Raw genomic sequence first — 25509 nt, forward strand, 5'->3', positions numbered from 1 at the left:
GCCTCGAGACCAGGCATGGCCCACCGCCCCCAGCCCCGCATGCAGGCGCGCCTGTGGTGCCCGGGTGGTCCCATGGGATGGCCTGCGGCGACCTGGGATCTCCTGCATCCACCTGCTCGAAGTCCAGGGGGCACTTCGGAACATTACAGCCAACACGCTTCCCCACCCCCCCCCCCACCTCTCCCACCCAAAGTGGTTCACAAATTGCTGGCGGCCAGCCTGTTTGGTGGGGGGGGGGCGCTGAAATAGGTAGGGGCCACACACAACCAGGGCCTGCGGGCAGCCGTAGGGGATGCTCCGGTGCTGGCCTCCCAGTACCACCGTCCTCGCCCTCCCCCCGCTTCCCTGGCAGGGATTCAGTCTGCGGGCAGCGGGGGGGGTAACGAGCGGAAGGCACAGCGGAGGGGGTAGAGCACAGCAGAGTGCCATCAAAACGATAAGGCATATTTCGTGGGTGTGTTTGTGTGCACTCACCCTATCATCTTTTTTAGGTCAACGACAGTGGCTATCTGCGTGCGTGCAAGGAACAGCTTTGATGTTCATGGTCCAGGTAATTTTGGGGGTAACAAGGGACATGGTGTAGGCATGAAAGGTTGGCCACAAAAGGCTTGAGGCAGGGCAGGTCTTGGCGTAAAACTTAAGCAGTTGAAACATACGTGGTCCAGTGATTGGGCCACCTGGCAGTTCCGCCAAGGGTATCCCCCCGGCCTCTGGCCACAGTGCAGCACTCATGTATCCATTTCCCTTTCAGCCCGCCTTTGTGCTCGAATATCTATCGCCAGTCCCAGCTTAGCACATCTACCATCTACGCCTGGGACCGCAGCTTACTAAGGTAATGTACAGGTGGCGCTGGGACAGGCGGAGGACGGTATAAGGGGGGTGTTTCCAGTCAAGTCCCACGGCGATGAGGAAGGGGGTTAGGGCTCGGCTGAGTCCGGATAAGGGGTCCCATGTGCAGACCTTCACCGCCTGTAAGTTCGCTGGCTCACAGTTCCATTTCTTTTTCAGGAGTACAGACACAGAAATGACGGCATGACTAGCCAGGGATTCCCCCCGCTCTTCTCGCAGATGTCCCAGGTTGAGGATTCCCTGCCAGGAACCTCCCAAGATGCAAAGTTGGCAGCTGTTATGGACAAGATAAGGGTTAAAGGTGGGGCATGGGCCATCGAGCTACTAGGGGCAAATAGTTCAGGGGACTCTGGAATTGCCATGTCGGCCCCACCGGCGGGGCAGGAACTAGTGGAAGAGGCAGGGCCCACCAGGTCCAAGAGGGTTTGCAAGCCCACAGTCAGAGACTTCCCAGCAGAACCCCTGCCAGCCAAGGTCCGCAACACTGAGCCGGCAAGAGCTGTACTGGTGCATGCGGCCACCTCACACCCCCCCCTCGGCGGCGGTATCCCCTTCTGCAAACTTTGCTACATGTGAGGACCTTGGTAAGCTCACAAACTCCCTTGCGGACTTCATAGCAGAAGTTAGAGCGGGCTTAAGGGCCGCTAGTCACCCAGCTGGTGCAGCCGAAGTAATTTCAGGGGGAGTGGTGCCAGCACCAACACTTCAGGCTACAGCAGGGGATTCTATCACCCAAGTGTGGGGCGGACAGGCTGACACTGCAAGGGGCTTTCAGGGAGGACCAAGCACAAGCACCGATTCAGTTAGGTCAGAAGTAGCAGGGGAAGAATCAAGGGACCCAAGCTGCCAGCAGAGGGCAGCACCAGTTGCATCACCCTCTCGTGCCCAGCCCCCTCTGCCCCCGATTGCTTTAGTTGCGCCCCCGCAGCCCGCAGCGACCATCCCCTCTCCCAATCCTACAACTCAGGTGGTGCCAGCTGTGTCAGTTCCACAAGTAACCATGGCTCCACAGCTGTCGGGCTGGTGCTCCCTCGCCTGGGAGGTGCCTTTGGCAGCTAAGGAAGGAATATGGCGCAGGGAGTTCATTGATATCTTCTCATTGCTTATGCATGGGGCTGAGGGGGTGGACACCAGGAAAATGGGGGGCAAGGAGGAAGACAAAAAAGTGTGTTTTCAGGCTTGGCCCGAGAAACCCATCAAGTCGTGGAGGCAGGCCTTTACCATCCTGGTAGCAGTAATTATGGAACGATTCCCATTGCAGGGGCAGGACCTGTTTCAACACGCTAGCATATAACTAATGAGGCGGAAACCAATGGGGGCATGGGCTGGTACAAATATGATTGCGAGTTCAGGAAGAAGATGGCCACGTGTCCTGAGCTGGGGTGGGACCAGATGGAAGTGCGGCTATGGATGCAGCGCAAGGGCAAGTTAGAATCTGCAGAAAAAATGAGCTCCAACGACAGGAAAGGGGAAACAAGTAGGGGACAGAACCAGGAGAAGAAGGGCCAGTTCAGGCAGTCCTTTCGGGGGGGCCGAGGAGGTGGTCAGAAGCAAGGTAACAGAAGGTGTTTCACGGGGACATGCAGGCTGTACAATGGTGGGAACTGCACGTGGGGGAAGGCCTGTAGATTCTCCCACTCATGCAGCAAGTGTAGCGGCTCCCATCCTGCAACCACATGTGACAAGCGGGACTCCCCCGCGGGGCCCGCTAGACAGGACAAGCAGCAGCGCTGAAAGTACAGCATTAGACAGCCCCTTTCCTCCCTCTGCAGCTGCCCTGCGCCTCTGTTCCCCCCTTTCCCACAAAGCCTGTGCTCACAGTGCTCCCTGACCCTCAGCTGTCCAAAGGCCCGTCTCCCATTGTCATTTCAAACTTGCTGCCACTACTGCAGGACTATCCTAATGCTAAAGATAGGGTTGTGTTAGCCGAGGGCTTCCTGGAAGGTTTCAGAATTCCATACCAGGGTCCCAAGGTTAGCAGGGACTTGGAGAACCTTAGGTCAACAAGGGACAACCCCGAGGTGGTCGGAGAAAAAATTGGTAAAGAACTGGCTCTGGGGAGGATGGCGGGCCCTTTCCAGCATCGTCCTCTCCTGGATTTTGTGGTCTCGCCCTTGGGGGTAGTCCCCAAAAAGGAGCAGGGGTCTTTCAGGTTGATCCAACACCTTTCCTTTCCCGAGGGTGACTCTGTAAATTCATGGCTGGAGGAGGGCTCCTGCTCTGTCTCCTACTGTTCCTTGGACATGGCCATCGACATCGTTAGGAGGGCCGGGAGTGTCGCGTGGCTGGCGAAAGCCGACATTGAGTCAGCATTTAGACTGCTGCCGGTCCACCCGGAGAGCCAACACCTTTTGGGCTTCAAGTGGCGGGGGGGCTTCTTTTTTGACAAATGCATGCCCATGGGCGGAGTTGGATACTGCGCCTTTTTTGAGGCCTTCAGTTCTTTCCTGCAGTGGGTACTCTCGGTGAAGTATGACGTCAAGGAAGTGACCCACTACTTGGATGACTTCCTATTCATTGGGAGGGATGGTACATAGGAATGCAGCGAGGGGCTCCAATGCTTCATGGACCTGGCTAGACACCTGGGGGTGCCGTTAGCACCTGCCGTTAGCACCTGGTAAGACTGAAGGCCCTGCGCAGGTTCCCACATTTCTGGGCATCGAGTTGGACACGGTTATGGGCGTGTCTAGATTCCCTGCTGGGAAGGTGCAGGCCTTGCAACAGGACATTCAGTATCTGCTGGGGAGAGACAAGGCGCCTCTAGGGGTCATCCAGAGCCTCCTAGGCAAGCTCAATTTTGCGGCGAGAGTCAATCCTGTGGGCAGGGTCTTTGCCAGGAGACTGGCTAGAGCCACCGCCAAGGTTGTCAAGCGACACCACTTTGTCAAGTTGTCTCTGGGCCTGAAGAAGGACCTGGCCATGTGGGTTGAGTTTTTGTCTTGACTTCTACGGGACTCTGATCTGGAGTGCTCCTTGGGTAGACATTCCTGAAATCAGTATGTTCACGGACGCTTCAGGCAGGGAGGGCTATTGGGCAATCCTGGGTGAACAGTAGTGCGCGCAGGAGTGGCCCAACGCCTGGCGCAAGCGCGGCATTACGTCCAACATCACGGTGCTAGAGCTCTTTCCTATTGTCATCGCCCTACACCTTTGGCCTGAGTCCTTGTCTGACAGAAAGGTCCTATTCTGGTCCGACAACATGGCGGTGGTTCAGGCAGTAAACGGGCAAACTGCTAGATGCCCGTTGGTGCTATGTTTACTGAGGGAGCTTGCCAGAGGGAGCCTGCGCTGCAATATCGAGTTTAGGGCCAGACATATTGAAGGAGTCAAAAATGTGGCAGCTGATGCTCTCTTACGTTTCCAGTGGGATCGTTTCCGGGCGGCCTGGCCGCGGGCGAGAGCAGAGATGACCCCTTTCCACCGACCCTCTGGCGCATCTTGGAGTGGAGCAGGAGTTGAGAGCTCTGGGGGAGAGATCGTTGGCCCCAGGTACGAGGAAACGCTACGGGAACCATCTGTACAAAGTAGTGGAGGACCTGGGCCTACTAGGGTTACCACTGGAAGATAGAGTGCAGGCTTTCGTAGTATGGGCAAAGAGACAAGGCAAATCTCACTCCTGGGCCTGCGGTCACCTGGCTGCAGTCAGTCACGATGCTAGGTTGAGAGGTGGTCAGGACCCAGCAAAGTCCTTCGTTATCAGGGCAGCGTTGAAAGGCTGGTCTAGGGAGGAGCAGAGGGTCCCGAACAGCAGATCCCCCATCGATTTTCCCATCCTCCAAGCCATGCTAGATGTTCTAGACACTGTAACCCATTCACACTTTGAAGCTTTCCTGTTTTCAGCAGCATTTTGCCTAGCTTTCTTTGGAGCTTTCGGCATCAGCGAGTTGGTGGCACGCTCCAAAAGTGACAGTTCAGGGGACGCCTTGGGTTTAGCGGACATTAGCTTGGACCGTAGTTTGACCATACACCTCAGGAAGTCCAAGACAGATCAGGCAGGCAAGGGGGTAGTTATTGAGTTATGCCCGCTGGGGGATCCCAAATACTGCCCTGTCTCACTAGTCAGGGCCTACCTCGCGCTAAGCCCTCAACGCCCGGGTACCTTCTTATCCACACAGACCTCAGCCCGCTCACTAAGTACCAGATGGAAAAAATCATGGTTGCATGTTTATCTAGAGCAGGCTTACTTAGCCAGGGCAAGAAGTTCTCCAGCCACTCGTTCAGAATATGTGCTGCCACCGCGGATTTCAAAGCAGGCATGCAGCCGGCAAGCGTGCAAAAAGTGGGGCACTGGGAGTCCCTATGTTACAGGCGGTATATCCGCCCATGAGGTATCGGTGGTGGCTTTAGTTTGCAGTGTTTTGTGTTCCAACGTTGCAGTTTTGTGTGCATTGAATTTTGATGTGTTGTAATAATTCATACTGAAGAGATTAATAAGCCAACGAAGTTGAATCGTGTCCTTTGTCTTAGCAGGATCATGGGGCACTCCACCATCTCCAGGTTAGCACGGTGGGCATCGATCAGGAGCTGGACACGTGGATTCTCAAACACAGAGTTTGTGTGGTTAGGGTTTCCAGGCATGCGTTGGAACAGCCTCATGAATAAACTCTAGCAATCCCTAGCCTCATTGGGAGCCCCTCCCAACTATCTGGTCATTCACCTGGGGGGCAACAACCTCACGAATTTAGGAAGGACTGTTTTACTCCACAAGATGAAAAATGATCTGGGGGAAGTCTGTAAACGCATGGGGCAATGTGAGGTATGGTGGTCAGAGATCGTGCCACGTAGGATGTGGCAGGGTGATAGATCATATGAAGCAGTAGAGAAATCTAGGAGATGAGTCAACAGCGCCATGTGCAAGTTCACCGAGCAGAGGGGACTCGGATTTGTCAGGCATGAAATGATTCAGGAAAGGATCAAGGGCAACTATGAGGTGGACGGGGTTCACCTCTCACCTGCAGGGATGGACCTTTTCCACCTAGACCTGCAGGAAGCACTGCAGTTAAAAGGTTGCAGGTAAGACAGGAAGCTAGGTAGTGGGGGACCCGGGCGCGACGGTTGCCACCGCCCAGGCTGTGGCGGAGTTACAGGGCGATCCGGAAGCAGAGAGGTGCAGCACTGTACCTCAGCGGGCACATAGGGGTGCCAGAGCCTAATACCAGGGGCCTCAGGGGAGGTTCCTGGAACCTGTGTCAGCGCCCCCGTAGTCTTTCGGGCGGTTGTCGGTTTGTGCAACCGGGGGCTTGCCTAGCTACGCTCCGCCCCGCAAGGGGCGTGTGTATAATCATTACCATAAGGGGCAGCACATAGGTGGTTCGCCAGGGTGCTGTCTGGCTCGTCAGGCGGGCAGGTGGCGAGAATGCGGCCTGCCCTTGGATCGCCCGTAAGCTTCAAAGTCAAAGTCAAAAAGTTTATTTGTACTGGTACTCGACAGAGGACCACAAATATTTTCTACATGTTACATATTTAAAAGAGATTCAGTTTTATCAATACAAAGATAAAAACGATTTCAAAAATGTATACAAATTATAGCAAACGAATTCATTCGGAGGTTGTTTGCACAGACTTATAAGTTCTCTCACCGTCAGGATTCTACAGGAACGATAAATAGGTTCTAGGAATCTAGTACGGGCTGAGATTACATTCTGGTTCGGACATACAAATAAGACATGCTCCAAAGTCTGATCATCCCCTGCGCACAGTGTACATAAAGGAGATCCTCCCGGAAGCCATCTTGAGGTATGTGATAGTACGGGAAGGATGCCCAATCGAAGCATAGCAATTGTTCTCCTTGCGCCGTGAGTCAAGGTTAGCCCGATGTAGGACCGGCTTTGTTTGTATTCTAGTAGGTCAACAAAGGGTTTATAGGTAGGTAATTTATTGCAGTGTCGAGGGTCCACTTCGTAGCTTAGTTTTGGGGTGAAGCATTTTAGAAACAGTTTTAGTTGTGCTGGTGACCAAGTAAGCAACATTTCAGTGCTAATATTTGCTATGCGAAATGCTTCAGTCATGTTCTCTAGGAAGACTTGCTTTTTAGCGTCAGACCCAAAAGTTTCTTTTTTCAGCAGTGACCTTAAAGTGTTCTCTTTTGCATGCAATAGATTGTAGGCCCACCTAATTACATTTGTAATTGCTACGGCATAGGAGCTTGTGACTGATAGTTCCAATCTCAGTGCTTGAACAGGTACTGCATCTGACAGTTTCATAATTTTTCTTAAAATCTTTCCCTCTTTGCGATCCATAAAAGCCCATTGTTTTATGGGTATATACTCCGTCGCGTAGGATAGTACAGGTGGTATTTTTACTCTGTAGATGTTTATCAGTGAGGAAAAATGTCTGTTCCCTGTTGCGCTATAGAGTCTCTGAAGGGCCGCGGCCTGTATATCTGTTTTCCTTAGTAAATTATTCAACTGCGTTGTGTTGGTTAGATTTTTAGAAAGGATCCTGCCGAGGTAAGGATAGTCCTTAACTTCTTCTATCTTTTCTCCTCCTAAATTCCAGGAATATTTGGCGCTTTGTTTCCTCCCCGAGAAGGCTAGCACTTTTGTTTTCTTGATGTTTGGGACTAAATAATTTTCTTTGGAGTAGTTGTGCAGAATATCCAGTGATATTTGTAGTCCAAAAGGGGTGAGGTCCAACAACACTATGTCGTCAGCATATAGCAGAGCATTTATTTTTTGATTAGCTATTTTTGGAGGTAGGTTGGAGCCCAATTGCAGGTAGTGACACAAGTCACTTAAATAGAGGGAGAATAGGATTGGGGCTAAAAGGCACCCTTGCTTTAATCCGTTTTCGGTTTTAATTCTTTTCGTATAACCTTTTTCTCCCCCCATTTGGACTTGACACCAAGTGTTGGTATGTAAGCTTACTATAGATTGTAGCAGTTGTTCATGTATACCAAGCTGCCTTAATTTTTTCCATAGAGTTGGTTGGTCTACCCGATCAAACGCTGTAGAATAATCTATAAAAGCAGCGTAAACAACCTGGCTTTTTTGGGTTACGTATTTGTCGAGAATGACCTGGATAACTGCGATATTATCTGTTACCGAATGTTTAGGTCTGAAGCCTGCTTGGAACATCGGAATCTGGCCTGTCGTGAAAGCCCATTCTTTCAGACGGTGTAAAATTTCTGCTGCGAATACTTTGCCCACGGCATCTATAAGTGCTATTTGACGGTAATTGCTTGCTTGGGTTTTGCTTCCCTTTTTGTGAATGGGGATGATAATGCTTCCCTGCCATGATTTTGGAACTTGGCCAGTATCTAAAATATAATTGAAAAGGGGATATAGCAACTGACTCCATTCCTTCGGGGCAATTTGTAATGCTTTGATTGGGATCTGGTCAGGGCCAGAAGCACCCGTTGTTCTTGCATTACGTATGTTTAGTTCGACCGATATTGCTGTCGTTTTATTTATTGGACATTTGTCTTTTCCTTTGTTATTGACCTCACTACTTTCAGATGGGACAATTGGGTTTGATTTATAAAGATCTGTCAGGAAGGTTTCCCAGTCGTTCGGAGGGACCGGTATTGGTTGTAAATTCTTTTTTGATCCAGCAAGTTTTCCTATTAGATACCAATATTTGCGCTGGTTGTTCTTTTTCGCTGCGATCTGGATGTCGACCCAATTTCGATCTTGTAGAGTTTTTTTTTTGTTTTTTTTATTTCTTTGATTCTCACGTCTCAGTTGATTTTTCAATTTGTTTATTTCCTTTTTTATGTATGGTGTAGGATTCATATATTGGGCGCGTATGTAGTTATTTAACTTTTTCTTTACTTCAGAGTTCTTAGAAGTGCGCCTATTTTCGTCTTTCTTCTTACTGGTACCTGCTGCGTCCTTTGCTGTCATATTTAAGATAAGAGTTCTGAAATCTTTTATAATAAATTCAAAGTTTTCAACAGGATTTTCAGAGAATATTTTCGTTAAAATTTGAGAATGATAAATCAGTGAGGTGATTGTCAATGGTCGAAGAGTTCCAGAAAATACGTCTCTTTCCGCTGTTTATCACTATATTGCTTTTATGGTAGATAATGTGACAGGCTGCAGAAGATTTAGGTAACCAATCTGTTGTCAATTGCATTAGAGCGTGGTCACTTTCTTGGCAAAACTGGTTAAGCAGATGTGTGACTGTATCTAGCAGGTCCGTACTACTAATTATGTAGTCTATAATAGATGGAGTCCCATTGCCCCGCCTGGTGTAGTTTGCTGGAATGTCCCCTTCCATGTTACCATTCACTATTACTCCATTAAGATTAGTTAATGTTGATAATAACAGTTTCCCTCTTTTGTCAGTTAGTATGCCCTCCGGGAATTGCGGGGTTAAGATATCCTTACCATCTTCTGAGTGTTGTTTTACCCACTTATTAATTTCTGAGTTCGAGATTTTACTATTGAAGTCGCCGACAATTAAAAAGGATGAATGAAGATGGTTTTCTATTATAGTCTCGATCTTTTCCATGATTTTTAGGAATGTTGTGTCATGCTTTTTATCCGGAGGGGCGTATACGTTAAAGAGGAGAATTGTATTAGGGTGGGCCGTGCTGTATGTTTTAGCGGAGATTTTAATGCACTGTAGGTTTTCTAGGTTAGTTTCTAATAGTTCCTGTGCCCACAGAAATTCTTCACTCAGTAGAATGGCCAAACCGCCTTTAGCATGACCTCGATGAGTATTTGTTGCTGGGATTTCGTAAACATAATAATTTATGAAAGTGATGGGTTCAGTTGCCCACGTTTCTTGTAAGAACAAAATATCCGGTAAATTTCTCGTAGCTGTGGACAGTTTGTTCTTAATCCCACCTGCGATATTCCAGGAGGTTATTTTTATGCCGGTGCTAAACAGATTGTTGTTGAGTGCTCTTGATTTTATTACTATTCAGAGTCTCTGACACCCAAGCCCAGGATTTTGTGCTGTTGTCATTGTCAGGTTTTTTTGGAGCTTGGTACCATACTGCCCGTTGACCTTTATTCACCAAAATTTTTAGTTTTTCTTGCCCTACAGGGTGTATATCTGAATACGTGTTTTCTTGATTTTCTGTCACCTCGAAATTTCTTTGGAATTGATTCCCATGTGAATTAGAGAGTGCACGTATTTGAGCGTTATACCCGATTGGAGCTTTACTGACCATTGGTTCCATTCTTTCCACTACATCGTAGCCGTGTTTGTGTAGTGTCTCCTTTTCATTAAGTATAATCTCTGGAAGAACAGACGACCAGAATGTTACCCTTACTAGTTTAGTATTGTCTTTGATGGGAAAGATTACTAAATCAAGTTCATTACTGCTTAATGATTGTAAAGGCTTAATATGTCGTAATAGGTGTATTATCCTTCCTCTGTTAAGTGGAGCTGAATCGCTAGGAATGAGTTCCTCAAATTGTAGAATTTTGGAAGAAAGCTCTTTCTCTCTTTGATTGTACCTGTTTATGACTTCCCTGATTTTTTTGTTATTGGTTTGATCTGGTTCCTCTAGGTGTCTAATAGGGACATATTCTTTTGCTCTTGGATCCAATTGTGGCGTCTTTTCTTCAAAGTTTTTACTGGTTGCTAGCTTTTCAGTGTTTTCAGATACTATTATATGATCGGCTTGTTCCTCTTCTAGGTTTTGTATTATAACTGATTTTCTAAATTTTAGTTTGTAAGTTTTCTTTTTCTGAATCCTTCTTGCTGGTTTTTTCCTCCTTCTTTTCTTTCCTTCTAAGTTATTTTCCTGTTTCTTATTAGCTGTCATTTCTCCATTTTCTTGATTTGTTATATTAGGGGTATGTATTTCCTGAGTATCGAGTGCAGAATCATTTACGAGAGTGTTTGTTTCACTTCTTTTTGTAAATATTGGGAAATGTTTGATTTTTTGCTGATGTTTTTCTTTGAAAAGTTTTTTTAGGGAGTATATTGTTGAATCTTTTGAGTTATCCGTCTTTTGTTTTTGTTGTGTTTGAGTCTTAGAAGTTTGAGTACCAAAATCGCGCGTTCTTTTCTTCTGGTCTTTATTATATTCTTTTAATATGTCATGTTGCTCGGGTTTAATTGTCGCTGGTTTTTTAATTTCCTCTACTATGAAGAAATCTTTTTTCTTTTTCTCATCAACTAGATGTTTTAATATCCCTATTTGAACATCCAAAGTTTGATCGGAATTTTCTAGAATGTTTCCCAGAAAAGAGAGAACAGATTCCAAAATCTCTTGCAGCGAGAACAAGGCTTTGGATATAGGTGAAGTTGTGTTAATGTTATTATTATTTGTTTTAAAGTTGAAAGGATCCGATGAAAGATCAAGTAAGGTGATTGGAGGAGATGTTTTTTCCTGAATGTTATGGCTTGTTCTATGCTCCGAATTTTGTGGTCCTAGGTTTGATTTGTTAACATTTGAGTCTCCAAATAACATTGAGCTCCCTCTATTTTTTATAGGTGTTGAGGTTTTTAGGGTAGACGGTTCCTGTTCAAGGTTTTGTAGATCTTTTGGAGTACAAAGTAATTTGTCACTTAAATCGGGGTCCGGATGACCCAATTTAGATTGAGAGTTAGGTATCGTTGAAGTGCTTTCAGTTTCCCTTGTGATTACGGAAGCGTTAAGAGAGGTTTCTTTGCCTGATGTATTCAATTCTTGAGTGTCTTTAGCTGTAAGTGAAGTGAAGTATGTACTGATTGCCGGCGTTTGAGTTATACGACCAGGTTTTATGGCTTTGTCAGTGGATTTCCGTACCGCATTCTCAGTCCCCATTCTTTTAATAAATATCGTACGGGAGCGCAGTTTTTTGAAGCCCATTAATTAACCGTAAAGAGATTATTTCTGTAAAGATGGGCGAGGTGAAAGAGGGGGGGCCCGTCCCGTCCTCGTGCGTCTCCGGACGGCCACAGACGGCCCGACCTTGTCCCGGGCTTCTCCCGGGCGCTTCCCGCGCGCTCCCGCGCAGCGGTATACTAACTCTCTATTTATAGGTTACTAAGGAAGAGGGGCGTGGCCTACAGGGAGAGCGTCACCAGGTGGGTTCGGTGATGTCAACTGCTGGGACTCTTGGGAGTTTGAGTCCAGCAGTATACTCGCTCGCAGCCCTGTTAGCCTCAAGCCCTTGGTGCAGTGAGGTTAGTTGACAGCAAGATGCAGCTCCGTGAAGCGGGACCCGCGGAGCGGGTCCGGCGAAAAGTAGCGCTTTGCTATGCACTTCAGGTGATCCTCGGCGCGCTTCCTCTGTCCTCCAGCGCCTGATACAGTCACAAAATCGGCAAGAAGTAAAGGAACGATATCCACTGCGTTTGCAAATCCGGCGCCTTTTACCAGGTAGCAGGGGGCGTGGCCTACAGGGAGAGCGTCACCAGGTGGGTTCGGTGATGTCAACTGCTGGGACTCTTGGGAGTTTGAGTCCAGCAGTATACTCGCTCGCAGCCCTGTTAGCCTCAAGCCCTTGGTGCAGTGAGGTTAGTTGACAGCAAGATGCAGCTCCGTGAAGCGGGACCCGCGGAGCGGGTCCGGCGAAAAGTAGCGCTTTGCTATTCACTTCAGGTGATCCTCGGCGCGCTTCCTCTGTCCTCCAGTGCCTGATACAGTCACAAAATCGGCAAGAAGTAAAGGAACGATATCCACTGCGTTTGCAAATCCGGCGCCTTTTACCAGGTAGCAGGGGGCGTGGCCTACAGGGAGAGCGTCACCAGGTGGGTTCGGTGATGTCAACTGCTGGGACTCTTGGGAGTTTGAGTCCAGCAGTATACTCGCTCGCAGCCCTGTTAGCCTCAAGCCCTTGGTGCAGTGAGGTTAGTTGACAGCAAGATGCAGCTCCGCGGAGCGGGTCCGGCGAAAAGTAGCGCTTTGCTGTGCGCTTCAGGTGATCCTCGGCGCGCTTCCTCTGTCCTCCAGCGCCTGATACAGTCACAAAATTGGCAAGAAGTAAAGGAACGATATCCACCCGCCCGTAAGCTAACCCACTATGATTACATAACATTGTATGTAATAAATCTGCAGCAGCTTTTCCCAAACTAACACTGGTGTCTTGTGTGTTATTTGCGGGATGCATGCTTGTGTTGTGGGGTGGGGGGGCCTGTTGCCATGATGTTACTATACGGCTGCCTGAGTCCACCCAGTGGCCACTCAGGAGGGCAGCCCTCTAGTAACAGAGGGCTTCCCCCCGCCCCCCTCTGCTCACCTACTCCTCCCCGGGCAGGAGGAGTCCCGAAGGGAGCTTGGGGCGGCTGTCATGTCACGTCTGGTGTGGCAGGCAGGGCGAGGGGTACTTAAGTCCCCCTCGCCATTTTCCCTGCCTCTTTGATGTACCGGACGCGTCGTGGTTGCCTCGGCCCGTGGGGACACACCATTTCCCTCCCGACAACTCACCATGCGTGTCGGCTTGGTGGGGACAGTTTGAACTTATTAATGTTTTAATTTTTGTTGCAGGCGGAGTTACAGGGCGATCCGGAAGCAGAGAGGTGCAGCACTGTACCTCAGCGGGCACATAGGGGTGCCAGAGTCTAATACCAGGGGCCTCAGGGGAGGTTCCTGGAACCTGTGTCGGCGCCCCAGTAGTCCTTCGGGCGGTTGTGGGCCTGTGCAACCGGGGGCTTGCCTAGCTACGCTCCGCCCACAAGGGGCATGTGTAAAATCATTACCATAAGGGGCAGCACATAGGTGGTACGCCACGTTGCTGCCTGGCTCATCAGGCGGGCAGGTGGCGAGAATGCGGCCTGCCCTTGGATCGCCCGTAAGCTAACCCACTACGATTACATAACGTTGTATGTAATAAACCTGCAGCAGCTTTTCCCAAACTAACACTGGTGTCTTGTGTGTTATTTGCGGGATGCATGCTTGTGTTGTGGGGTGGGGGGCCTGTTGCATGATGTTACTATGTCTTGAATAGTTTCAATACACTGGTAGCAAAGGATCAATATGGTAAAGTAGTTTAGTAGCAGAACACATCCCTTCTCTGATATTTGGTCTCATGAGGGTACGATCGCTGATCTCCCCACTTTACAATGTTTCCGAAAGGGGCAGTGCACTGGTTGACTGTGCTTAAAGATGGCTTGGTTAGCGAACAATGCTTATGCAGGATGTTGCCTGTCCACGTTTCAGCAGTGGGCCATCAAGTTCCAAAGTTGTCCTTTTCCACGTGCGGTCTGTCACATCTTATATTTCTTTAAGCATGCTTGCCTGAGTCAGATGTACTTGCCAAGTCTGGTCAGCTCGGTAGGCTCAGTGATAGTAAATAGAAGATTCCTTGCCTCATTAAGGATTCTAGTTCCATAAACGTGAAAAACAGATTATAGGAAAATGCGTTGAGCATGCAGTAGCTTGGGACAGCAACAGAGTAGATGGTTAAAAGACTATCTTATAGGTGCAAAATCTTCAATTGACAATTTTTGAGAGAGAGGGCCACTTGGTTCATTGATATGCAGTTTCATCAGCCTTGTAACCATTATTTGCTTATGGCCGCTTTTACAGATCCAGCGGTGGAGATATGGCTGCAGACTGAGGCAATGTGGCTGTATGTTAGCGTATGATTTTTCCAAAGCTTGTCATCTACAGGATTTCTTGAGGTTCCCCATGTCGCTTATTTTTGAGAGTGTCCTTGTCTGCTTATCTTTAAAATGGTAAGTGCTGCATGCGAAAGATGTGTCTTGTTAAACTCCATTTGGTTTATTTGGAGAGAGGCAATTGACCTTTGGCGATAATTTGACCTAGGATTCTTTCCTTGTTAAAAGATATTCTATAGGCAGCGCTTTCCTAATCCTGTAAATGCCCATGATTGGACCTTTTGCCCGAATTTCATGCTAACCAGACATTCGCTTATGTATGACGGTAATCCGAAAAATCCTTTATTAACTTTACGCTGGAGTTTTTCCATAACTTTGAGGAACTGACCCGAATTTGCTTTGTAGCTATATTTGACACTTGTTGCTCCTATTACACGTCATATTTGGACTTGGAGAAGCTTTCAAGAGAGTTGTCCAAGTGATATATTCTGAAGAATACAGCCTCTGCCTTTGCATCTAGGATCCTCAAGAGTTTTTGCTCCTCCCTTCAACGATAGCCAAACTCCCAAACAGTAGTATGATTCGGTGCTTTGCATCTTTAGTGGCCCCGGGCTCGAAGCAAGATTAATTTTCTTATGTGGCCTGCCAGAGGTGACTACTTTAGTCTTTGCGCCGTTTGCCACAGTTATGTTGGGCAAGTTACATTTGTCAAGGGCTTTAAGTGCTTTCTAAATCCCTATTCTGAAGTTGTCCAGGGCAACAATGTCATTAGTGTATCGTTATATAGCGATTTTATTAGCTCCAATATTTGGTGTGGTTAAGTTGACCTGTTTCAGTGCGGAGCCCATGTCGGCAGTGTCAAGACTAAATAGTAAGGGGCAGATTTACAAGCCCCCTGTGCCACTTTTGCGTCACTTTTAACATGGGAAAAATGACACAACAGCAGCTTGTAAATCTGCCCCTATGAGAACAAGCATGCACCCTTGCTTTAAGCCATTATCAGTCTGAATTGTCCTTGTTAACCCGGTGTGCAATAGCTTGACCCTCACCCATGTGGAGGTATAGAATGATAAGATTTCCTGCAGCAAGTTATTTGGGATGCCCCACCCATTAGGTTTCCTTCACAAGGTGTTCTGAATCTACAGACTCAAACGCAGCCAAATAATCGTCAAAGCACGTATAGAGGGGAAGCTGCTTCTGGCTGGGGGCCTGGTGGATTAAGTAGAAAAGTGCCTCTATTTTGTACAAGATTGAGGACTTTGCCCTGAAAACGGTTTGGCAGCACAGGATTGACTCATTCGTCTCAGCCAATGCTTCTGCTATTTCAGGAGGACAAAGGCATACACCTTAGCTTCAATTTTCAGGAGGACGATAAAGCAATAGTTTGCCGGATCCTGCCTGTCACCCTTCTTGAATATAGGGTGCAGAATCGAGCCCCTCCACTTCTCTGGAACCTGCTGGGTGGATAAACATGATTGGTGTAGTGAAAATAGCATTCTCTCCACAGGTTAGTATCATCTTTGAAGATATGAGCAGGAATACCATTGGGACCTGTGGCTCCAGAACGTCTTATTTTCTTTAAGATTGTTGAAATTTCATCAACGGTTAGTCCCACCTCTGGGTTCAGGGTTTTCATAATGGCAGCTGGCGTGCAAGAAGAGTAGCTGCCTACCGTTTTAACTAGAAATAGATTTTTTACATGTAAGGTCCACTGGTGTTCGTAAAGCACATTTATTTTAGATGGTTCCGAGCATGTTTTACCTCCAATATACCTCCATAGGTCCGCTTGATTTAGTTTGCCCAATAGGGTATATATGTATCGTCACTCAATGTCCGCTTGCTCACATTTTGCCTCCCAGACCAGCTTTTTGTGTTGTTTTTTAAAGGACTGTAGTCTTATTTTTATTTCCACTTCACTTGTTTTTTGGCCCATTTTTTTAGGGATGCTTTGTATGTTATGTTTACTTTCCGATATTTCGTGCTTTGATATTAGATAGCTGTTTTTAGATGGGGGCTTTGTGGATGTCCGAAGAGGCGCTGAGGTGTTACCTAAGACTTAGTGAATTTAATTGATAATCATGCCCCAGTTGTCCAGCAGGTATTTGCCATTTTGTCTTTTAGGTATAGACCTCTAGTAAATTTTAAAGATGCAAATTTCTGCAAATAAACTGGACCTCATTTACTCTCCTAAACAGCTGCCGGCATTCGACTCCAGTTGATTCAGCCACTACTCTTCGATCATTTCATTTGCTGGTACTAGCTTTAATGGTAGTGAAGAGAGGGAGATGGTTGTTCTCATAGTGTATTGACATTTCAAAGTTGTCTAAGGGCTTTAAAACGTTGTCAGTGGTGAACACATAGTCCAGGGTGCTCATTCCCTTGAAGGTTTTTTGCAATTTTGGGGCCACAGAATTATTTTCCAGTGTGTGCTGGATGGACCTGAGACTGTAATTTTTAAGAGAGCGAAGAGGATTAGTTCTGCAGTCCGATGAGGTGGAGTCCGCCATAGCCATCCCCAGATGGCGGGGGTTGAAGTTGACACAAATTTTAACTTCATGGTTGGTATGTTCACAAAGCGTACATGCTAGAGATTTACATAATTGAACAAGTCTGTCTGCTTGTCCTGGGCCAAAAAGTTGGCCAACAGTATCTTTGTCTGCTGGTCATTCATGCGCAGGCCTTTCAAAGTGACTAATTGGATCATTTCATCGTGTACTTCAATCTTTTTAATTTCAGTTCCAAGCCCATGCTTACATATATTGAGAGGCTACCTGAAGGCCTCTTAAATATGTTTGTTCTTATTGTGGCTTGTTGTACTTCATGGAATCCAGGGATTGTTGAGGGGCTTGTTTACCAAGACACCTGCAAACATAGTAGATCAGCATTCTTCATGAGCGATTTTGCAGATTAAGATTTGAGTCGATTTGACAGCCCAGCAGCATTCCATAATATTATGTTTATGTTTCGTGTTCTTTCTGGACCTTCCTGAGGTAGATACCTGTTTGTGCTAAGAATATCGTCGGGTGTCACTCAACAGGGTGGGTGACAACCAGCCCCAGTCTTTTTCTTGTTTTTTCTTTTCGATCTATTCTCCCGGTTGGCCCATTCTGTTAGAGTAGGATCAGGAGATTGTCAGCTTGTTATAGGGCAAGTTTAGTTGTGAATGTCCAGCCCCAGCCTTTTTCTTGTTTTTACTTCTAATGCTCCGAAGCAATTCTCTTGGGTAGGCCCATTCTGCTAGAGTAGGATCGTGAGATTGGCAACTTGATATTGGGCAGGTTTAGTTATGAATGTCCTACCCCTCTTAGGATGCTGTGGGGGTGGTCTTAAGCACTTAGTGGCTCTCTCTGTTCCTTCGGTATGTGCGGGTAGTTGGGTACCTCTAGTTTCATGATCTCAATGCCCCATTCCTCAAAGTTTAATTATCTAGTCAAGATTTCCACAGCCAGTGAGGATTTTTTTAGCATTAATATGGTTGATTCTCTTCCATGCTTGCGGTTTGCCAGGATTATGATTTTTACCCCCAGGATGTCTTCTGTGGTTGTGCTTGCTAGGTTTAGAATATTTTTTAAAAGACGCAGCATTTTTGATCTATTTGAGATGTCATGGTGACCCTCATATAGATATTGTGGTCTGAGGATCAGTTTTGCAAGCATGGGGTAATTTATAATCTTGTTGATGGTAAAATTGCCTCCTAGTGTCTTCATCGGGGTGTTTTTTGTGCAGAGGCAGGCTGAGGCTGCTATTTAAGATTGTCACATTGACGGGTTCCTGTGATTTTTGTGGCACAATTGCAATTGTTGGCAGGCTTTGAAAAACCTTTTCTGGAATAAAGGTTTGTGGATTGTAGGACCTCGGGCTTGGATTGGGGAAGAGTGTAAAGTTCTGGTACATCCTGGGTAGCAATTGAACTTGTGGGGACCTCTAATACAGGCTGACTTTGCAATATGGGTGCGGAATATTGCGTTGTTTTCAAAGTCTCCTATGTTTTCTTGGAAAGCACCTTTCCCTTGAATATTGGGTTCGTACTGGCTGGGTTGCAGTCTGTGTTATTTCCAAAAATGTGGTGCTCACTATTGCATGAAGTTTGCAACAGGGGTTTCTCGGCTTTGTTTTTAGCTTTTTTTAGTCTCTTTTTTGATTTTTTTATAGAATATTCTAGTCCATTGACTGTTCTCGCATTTTTCTTCACCTTGATTTATCCAATCAAACGTTATGGAACATAATGGAATATTTTCACTTGTTGTATGTTCTTGGTCTTTAAGGTCTGCCCTGGGCGTGCTCTCCCAAGGGATGGAAAGGTTGTTGACAGATGATTTCACAGGCGGCTCCTCATTACCAAGCTGGTTAGATGTGTCTCCATACACTTGTTCTCCTTGTGCTGTTGATAAATAATGTGCCATGTCCAGAATGAAATGTGTCTACGACACAGACTAGGAGGGGGCATAGATATGCACTTCATGGACGCTTGCGTATTGAAGTTGCCTATAAGTTCTCGCTCTAGACTGTGGTCTTCAGGTAGGTTTTTCTTGAGAAAAAAGTCTTGATTTGGCTGCACTTTTTTTTTTTGAGTGAACTCAGGCAGGTACTAACTCATGCTCTGATCGTAACCAGAACAGGGCCTAGTAGAAGCGTTTAGCACTACACACAAGACGACTGAAGTGGTAAAGGTCTCAAAAGACAGCGCACTACAAGACACCAGACAGACAACTTTATTTTTTTCTTGTGTTTGTAAACAAATCCCTTAATTGTATTTAAAATGGGGTGGCATTTTTGTGGTATATAAATTGTCTTTTGGATTCATCCTTTACATGTATCCAAGAAGTGTTCTCATGCAAGTTTTGTTGTTTATGAGTTTTGTCTCTTGTTATCATGTCTGAAAAATGTATAACATGTTCTTCCTAAAAAAACTCTTTATAAAAATAAGCAAAGAAAAAATGCTATGAATAAAAAAAAAGGATCAGTGATTTATTCTATTCTAAAAAGCATATACACGGGTGTGATAAAACAGAGTGTATACCCTTGGTGAAATATCAAAAAAATAACTGGTCAAATTAAAGACAATAGAAGGAACAACATGATGTTTCTTCCATTTAAGTGTCATTTGATCAATGGTCTGGGAGGCACCATCCCTACTTTGATTCTTTATGCATTGATTCCAGCCTCCACAGTCTACAACTGAATCACTCCCTACTTTAGGAGACATTTTTTGAAGTGAGCATCGAATTTTTGGGGAAGATTTTGTGAAGATTCATCAACCATCACGAAAGATATAGGCAAGTGAAAAAATACTTTTTTGACTTGCTCATTTTACAGACATTAAACTTCAACAGGAAGCCCTTACAGAGATACACATGGCAGCTGCCCAAGTTGAAGCTCTATTTCTGTAAATGACAAATTATCATGACCTCCTGAAGGCAAAGCAACTGTGTTTTCTCGGCAATTACACATTGAAAGACACTCTAAAATGCTTCATGGACGTGAATATATCATTGATCTATTGGAGTGCAATCTGTAGTGACTTGTCCTCAACTGTTGAGGCCGGAGTCCATGGTTGTCCCTTTAAATGTCTATGAGCAAACAAATGTGCAAATTCACCTGAACCGCCGCAAGTTTGGTCCTACCAGTTCACCTTAGTAGTATGCAGTGGTCTTCCCACCTTTAGCCAGGATGATGGGCAGCTTACCCAAAGGCCCCACAGTACGTTTCTCACTGATTTTGGTGACACGTTCTTAATGCCGCAGAATATGAGGACATCTCCACCAAACAAAGAAGCACTTCATACAGTTAAGAGGAAGGACCCTTGTTTGATGGAGATGTACCTCTTTGTAGTGTTGTTGTCTTTCCTAAAGAAGGATTCATGTTACCAAACATTTTTGTATGAAGACGCATGAGAAACAATCACATTGCCAAAATGCATACAAGGTCCTAGAGATATTTCCTTGTGGTCCACTGCACAGCTGTAGTGTAGACTATACAATAGATATTTACCCAACAAGGTAGCACCTACTAATTAAACAGTAGAAAGTACTTCAGTTGGGTAAACATTCTGTGCAAAGCTGGGGACTCTTGTCAGATAAAGGGGCAGGTGAGGTTCCGTTCTGGTGCAGTCACTTATACAGCTACTGATAGACTCATGAAGATACTTAGACCCCCTCACACACCCATTCTGCCACTCTCACATCTACTCACAGACCTATACAGCCGTTCAAACACCCACAAAACCACTCACACACCGACCCATACAGCCACTCACACACCCACTCACAGACCCATACAGTCTCTCATACACCCACGCACTGACCTATACAGCCTTTCACACACTCACTCTCAAAGGTTACAGATTAAAGTTAGGTAATAAAATTGAAAAACCCTTAGAAATTTATTAAAAATCCAAAGTTAAAAGGGTTTGTTATAGTTAGAAAATTAAAAAAAATTACATGAAGAAAATCACAAAAAATAAAAAAGTTACAGGCACTTTATAGTTAAGAAAAAGAATTTAACAACTTAGAAATTCACTGAAAAAAACAAAGGTTACAGGGACATTATAGTTAGGAAATAGAATTAAAAAAAAGTTAGACATTCACTGAAAAAACCCAAAGGTTACAGAAACGTTATAGTTAAGAAACAGAATTAAAAGAAATGTAGGAAGTTCACTGAAAAAAAACAAAGGTTATAAGAAATTTAAAGCTAGGCTTAGATTTCACTTGTTCAGAACCTGTGAAACTCAGCAAAGTTACCTAAGCTAACTATTACTTACGCCCTCGTAATGCACTGCTTATGACCTTACATATTTCATTACTCATGACATGGTTGGTGACATCTCTGATGATATTACTCATGACATCTCAAATGACATCACTGATGACATCATCTTCAGAACCACTCACAAACCTACTCTTAAACCTATTCACACCCCCGTACAACCTCATACACCCATACTACCACTCACATACCTATTTACAAGCACATACAACCACTCACCCACTCACTCATCCACAGAGACTTACAGACCCACTCACTCATCTATACTACTACATACACAGCCACTCACTCACCCATACAGCTACTAACAGATGTACTCACTCACTCATACAGCCACTCAAACACCCATTAACTCACCCACACAACCACTTACATACCCATTCACTCATCTCTACAAGCACTCACACACCCACTTACTCATGTATACAGCTACTCCTGCAGACACTGACTGTGCAATTCAGCCACTCATACACCCACTCACTTACCCATATGCACACTCAGCCACTTACTCATGCATACACCCACCTACACACTCAGTTACTCACCCATGGAGCCGCTCACACACTCAGTCACAAATACAGCTACTCACACAGCCTCTCACCCACCCATACAGCCACTCACACAGCCATACAGCCACTCGCACACAATACAGCCACTCACACAGCCACTTACTCACCCATGCAGCTACTCACACACCCACTTATTCACCCATACAGCCACTCACACACCCATACAGCCACTCAGGCAGCCACTCACACACAGATTCGAACAGTTTCACAGCCACTCAGATGACATATGTTAGAAATAGTATCACTCATTAGTAGTATGGAAAGAATAGTAATTTAAGTTATGCAGTAGCTAATTATATATATCGTTAAGTCTCAGAAATGTTTGCAAAACACTTACACGCATTGGATGCTGTCCTCAGTGATGTCATTTGAGACATCTCGATTGACATTCCAGATAACATCATTCAAAGAGTGTGTTAGTTTGCTTTATAGTTCATATAGTGGTGGATAACTACCATAAAACTTTTCTACCTAATATTGTACAGCCTATGTCCAGCTTATGGGTCTAAGTGTTTGCAAAACGTATGCTCCCATAATGTATCATAGTTGCACAGAGGTATTAAGTATGTCATAAATATTTGAAATTAAGAATAACTCTTTGTGCAGGTGACAGTTGACAACTTATTTTCAACATGTTCCTCACATATTTTTTTGGCTCCGCAGAAAATTCTACGTACCACATACTAATTATTGTAAGCAGCCTTGAGTTATTAGACAGAATCATCTCACCATGACTGTGAGCACTAGGTACTAACCTATGTACATGTGCTTGTTTCTCTTCAGAAAATGGGTTATCTGTAAACCTTTCAGCAATGAAGGCTGCAGGTAGTATGATTTGTAGCACTTTCAGACCTTGGTTATGTTTAGAGAAAAGTCTGTCTTTGGATAAGTGTTGCATAAAACGTACACTGTTCTTAGTAGATGCATTTTAATACTCTGTGTTGTATTTCTCATGGGGGTTTCACTGAGTTACAGCGTAAACGTTTACAGTACACACTTTTCTACTCATACCCACTTCATTTCTCTATATAGTTTCAGTGACTGTGAGGGGTTTGATACAAGTCTAGGTTGTCCATAGTAGGGCATTAGTTCTGTAACAAGGCTTGAGTATCTAGAGTATTTTTTTCCCCCTGAACTGTTTTATATAGATTGAAAACCGTGTGCAGTAGGGGTTATCCTTTTATCTGCTGTAGATAAGCCACATGAACTTGGCTACCTGTGAAGTATATGGTATTGGGTCAATGTTGTATATAATATAAAATGAAATATAATAGAGGGCCCTACCTGCCTCAGTGTCTTTCACAAAGGAACAAATCCAACAAATGTACATAGGGGTTTATGTTTTTCCAGATTGGTGTATGATGAGTATATGGTTTGCAATGTGAATGGGATGTTAGCAGAGAGTTTGACATGGGAGGTCAAATAGAGTTGTGGTTTTTGAGGTATATGTGTTCTAAATTTGTAAAATGAATGTGAGCAATGTAGTAATTGAAAAATGCACAATACACTGTATGATATAAAGAAATTAATATTCCTGAATTTTAATAAGTTACAAATAGTGATTTTTTTGTAATGATGATAAAAAGAACAAAAAAATAAATAAAATATGGCAAAGTAATATGCTATAAATAAATACAAAATAAGCAAAGTGTGGTCTGGATTTGTTGGATTTGTTCCTTCTTGAAAGAGATTGAGGCAGGTAGGAACCTCTATTATATTGTTTTGTATAGTCTTACCCTGTGGTCCTATGCCTTTTTTTTTATATAAAAGTGAGGGGGGTCCTACTGTACACAATAGGGTCAATGTTGCACATTAGCTTGCTTCACCTATGTGGGTTGTATGTATGATAGCAGTAATTATGCTTCATATCATTCTGAGCTATTTTGCATTTACATTCATAGCTCTAATCCCATACCCATTTATAGAGCAGTGTGTACAAAAGAAGCTTAAATGATGTAATCGGTGATGCCATCAATATGTCATTTGAGATGTTATGAGTGATGTCATAAATGATGTAATAGAACATGTCATGAGTGATGTAATCTGTGAGGTCATAAGCTGTGCATGATGGGGACAAGTTATAGTTAGTTCTGCTAACTATAACTGGTAAATTTCGGTGATTTATTTTTAGCTCTAAACGGTAATGTTGTGATTGACATATTCACCTAACTATAACATCACTTTAACCTTTGTTTTTATCAGTGAATGTCTGAGGTACTTTTTTTTCACGGAAAGTAATATTTTACTACCATACATTAAGACAACCCCCGCTGCCTCGCACGGCCATCAGCGGTGTGTTTGCCAAAAGGGTCTTGCCGGTAGCCATGCCCTGCGGTAAACCCCACACAGGCAGCCAACCACACACCAAGCACAGCCTTTGCTGTTCACATCACAGGGTTGGCCTTTGGGCCCCTGGACCCCACCCGCGGAGGTCAAAACATATATGACCCCTCCCTTAGCCCTAATTGGCCTCAGGGACCCGATCTCCCGCGTCCAATTCTAAGAAAAGGGGGAGGGGCAGCCTGCCCCCCTCGCCAAGCCTTACAAGGCAAAGGTGCCCCATCCTCTGGGGCCAAACATAATTAAACAGGGGACTGGCTGTGTGGCTTCCTTCCAAAGCCTTCTTGGGCCCTGGGCACCCAATGCCTTGGGGCCAAAATGAAAGTGAGCGGGAGCATGCAGTCCAAGGCGTATGTCTCCTGCCCTTTTATAAATAACTATTCCCAGAGTGCAGGAGAAATAAATGTCAAGAGGCACCAAATTTGGCTCCTTATCGGTCGATCTTGCAAACTGTAAAGTCTTCAACGATTAGTGCGAATAGGGGCCCAGAAGATGCTTAATTCACCTCCTGTATGGCAGTGTCGGCTCAATCCAGATCACGGAATCCCGGCATGCTAACAGGGAGAGATGAGGGGCAGGGGACATATGCCTTCTTTTATATATATACCTTACGCACAACTGGATTGAATCTGGGGCAAGTATATTTCCATGTTTTTTAACTTGGTGACTCTCCCCCGTGACTCTCGATACACTTATCATCTCTCTGGTTTATCATACGCAGCAGAGTATATGCCCTGACGAAGTTCCGCCAAGGAGCGAAACGTGTGGGCTGGGTGTTTTTCTGGTATAATTGCCACAATAAAAAAGATAACTGTTTGGACTAAAAGCATCATCTCTGTGATATCTCAATGAGTGCGCCTTCCGCCATTTGTTAAAAGCGTTTTGATCGGAACTGTGCCTTGGGACGACAGGCACTGGAAGTGTGCAGCACCACAATAATATTGATTACACCATTGTTTTGGTTGTGCTAAACCATGGTCAGGTTGTCCTGTTCTTTTTTCTTAAACTCAAACTAAAATGCCTGTTCTTGTATTAATGACCAAGGCAGGATGATAAGTGAAAGAAAAGTTTGCGAATTCTGTGAAAAAACAGGATTAACCATGATTCAGTGATGGCTTACATTGCTGTGTGAATACCACAGTGTTTTTGCAGACCATAAAGAGATATCTAACCTACGGCTCAGGCCACACATGTAGAGGGAATAAACACCCTTTTACTCTACAGACCTCGAGAAAATTAATCTGTCCACAACGCTCTAAGTTTCCTGAGTGCGGCGAGTGCACCAGCTGCCAAGCTTCAAGCCCACCCACTTCCATTTCCAGGTTAAAGCGCAACAGATTTTGATGTCTGTCCACAACGTTTAGGACGCATCTTGACTTTACAGCACATTTGTGTTACTTACCTTGAAGTACCCCTCTGGGGCGGCAGATTCTTATGCGGACGACTAGAAGGTACATTTCCCTCCCCGTTTTTATGAATCGTTTTTTGTGCCGTGCTTCCCATCTCGGAGCGATCTGATCTGAAACTGAACAGCGCCGTG

The sequence above is a fragment of the Lissotriton vulgaris genome, chromosome 4_1, assembly GCF_964263255.1.
Source record: "Lissotriton vulgaris chromosome 4_1, aLisVul1.2, whole genome shotgun sequence".
In the NCBI taxonomy this organism is placed as follows: domain Eukaryota; kingdom Metazoa; phylum Chordata; class Amphibia; order Caudata; family Salamandridae; genus Lissotriton; species Lissotriton vulgaris.